The following is a 2,594-nucleotide window of genomic DNA, read 5'->3' as shown; positions in this document are numbered from 1 at the left end:
CGAATCCCGGTGTCCCATATGATCCCCCGTGCTTGCCAGGAGCAATTTCTGAGCAGACAGCCAGGAGGAACCCCTGAGCACCGCCGGGTGTGGCCCCAAAACCAAAAAAAAAAAAAAAAAAAAAAAACTTTAACATGTTCTCAGTTTAAATTTATTGAAAAGAAAAGCCTCATAATGTGCAAAATAAAGAAAGGAAAAATCTTTTTTTATTATCTAAAGGGAAAAGGTGGGTTAGAGAACTAGCTCAAAGGAGTGGAACATATACTTTTTTGCATGAGGCCAGAGATTGATCCCTGAGTTGCTCTGCAGTGGCCTTGCTGGCTCCACATACTTATGAACCCAAGCAGCACCTCATCTGCCTGGCTGGCCCCAAGTACCATTAAGAGTGGTTTACAGGTTTCCTAGCATAGCTGCAGAAGCCTACATAATAAAATAGGTTTTAAGGCCTTAATGATGGTACAGCGGTAGGGCGTTTGCCTTGCATGCAGCTGACCCAGGACAAACCCACGTCCCATATGGTCCCCCAACCTAGGAGCGGTTTCTGAGTGCATAGCCAGGAGTAACCCCTGAGCATCACCGGGTGTGCCTCCAAAAATGTTTTAAAATAATGTTGTCAAAGGAGAGATGGGAAGATTACTTCCCAGTGATAGAACAAGAAATTCCATAATTCTGCTGACATTTTTTCAAAAATAATCAGAGAGGTCAGACTTCTTTTTTTTTTTTTTTTTGTCTCCCAATTTACAATGCAGACCAGGCAAAGGGCCTGTGTTGAGGTATATATGGGATGCATTTACTGTACCTCCTCTTTCTATACAGTGTAAAGAACACAGCCTGTGGTAAGAATTGAGAGGCCTTATCTTTTCTTTTGTTTTTTTTTAATATATGTAAATAAAAAACCCTTCACCAGTGCAGCATTCCCATGACCAATATCCCAAGTGTTTTTCCTCCCCACCCACACCAGCCTGTACTCTAAACAGGCTTTCTACTTCCCTCATTCAGTCACATTGTGTTATGATAGTTCTCAGTGTAATTATTTCTGTGACTGCACTAAATGATCCCTGTGGTCATGTCGGGAGCTGGACCCTCCAGTCCTCCTCTATTTTGTCTCTAAGAATCATTACACAAATGTTTTTTATTTTTCTCAAAACCCATAGATGAGGGAAACCATTCTATGTTTATCTCTCTCCCTCTGACTTATTTCACTCAGCATAATAGATTCCATATACATCCATGTATAGGAAAATTTCATGACTTCATCTCTCCTGGTGGCTGCATAATATTCCATTGTGTATATGTACCGTAATTTCTTTAACCATTCATCTATTGAGGGGCATCTTGGCTGTTTCCAGAGTCTGACTATTGTAAACATCGGCTGCAATGAATATAGGTGTGAGAAAGGGATTTTTGTATTGTATTTTTGTGTTCCTAGGATATATCCCTAGGAGTGGTATAGCTGGATCGTATGGGAGCTCAACTTCCAGCTTTTGGAGAAATCTCCATATCGCTTTACACAAGGGTTGGACCAGATGGCATTCCCACCAGCAGTGAATAAGAGTTCCTTTCTCTCCACATCTCCGCCAGCACTGCTTGTTCTCATTCTTCCTGATATGTGCCATGCTTCCTGAGGTCAGACTTCTGGGGTCTCAGGGAGACCAGTTGAGGATCTGAGTAAATTTGAGCCAGATACCTAATCAGGTGTCTTCTGAGAATTTGAGACAAGTTCCTAGAGACCAGTTCCCAAGATCCATCCTTGCAGTTCTGTGGATAGACTGATAGCTGAGAGTGGACTCTATAGAGAAAGGATAGACCCAGTCATGCATAGAAAAGGGACTTTACAATTATTGGATAATTTGCTATGATTCCAAGAGATAAGAGTCTTCTCCAATAAATGCAGTGATTCCACCATTTAAGAGACATTTCTCTAGCATGATAAAGGATAAATTTTAGAGACCAAAGCAATAGCAGGTAAGGTAATTACTTAGTATACAGCCAACCTAGGTTTGATCCCTGGCACCACATATGGTTCCCACAAGCATTGCCAGGAATGTTTCCCAAGCAAGAGCCAGAGTAAACCTTTCAAGAGCCAGGAGTAATCCTGAATACCACCAAATATGACTTCAAAACAAAGAAAATGGACTTTTTTTGTTTTGTTTTGTTTTGGTTTTTGGTTTTTTGGGCCACACCCGTTTGACGCTCAGGGGTTACTCCTGGCTATGTTCTCAGAAATCGCCCCTGGCTTGGGGGGACCATATGGGACGCTGGAGGATCAAACCGAGGTCCGTCCTACACTAGCGCTTGCAAGGCAGACACCTTACCTCTAGCGCCACCTTCCCAGCCCTGAAAATGGACTTCTAAGGTTGAGCTAAATATGCACAAGTCAGTTTTATTTGGGGAGATCAATATACATAGAAATATGTATTTATTAGTATGAAATAATTTTTATACCATATATGACAGTTCTCAGGAATTAGTCATGAAGGGATGCAGAGACGATGCCATGGGGAAATATCCCACTTTCTGGAGGTCTCTGACTCCACAAGTTGACTTTTAGTTGTGCACATGAAGCTTGTGTAAGGTTGCAATGTAACATTGCT

General features: G+C 41.9%; 1 non-coding gene across 1 annotated transcript; it reads right to left on the bottom strand.

Moving 5' to 3' along the window:
- Positions 1-724: 724 nt before the first annotated feature.
- Positions 725-853, bottom strand: LOC126019414 (small nucleolar RNA SNORA51). Its single transcript, XR_007499130.1, has one exon. It is a non-coding gene; the product is annotated as a small nucleolar RNA SNORA51 (small nucleolar RNA).
- Between the last annotated feature and the right edge of the window lie 1,741 nt (positions 854-2,594).

Source organism: Suncus etruscus, chromosome 9, assembly GCF_024139225.1.
Source record: "Suncus etruscus isolate mSunEtr1 chromosome 9, mSunEtr1.pri.cur, whole genome shotgun sequence".
NCBI classification, from domain to species: domain Eukaryota; kingdom Metazoa; phylum Chordata; class Mammalia; order Eulipotyphla; family Soricidae; genus Suncus; species Suncus etruscus.
This window is presented reverse-complemented; position numbering and strand designations above follow the sequence as displayed.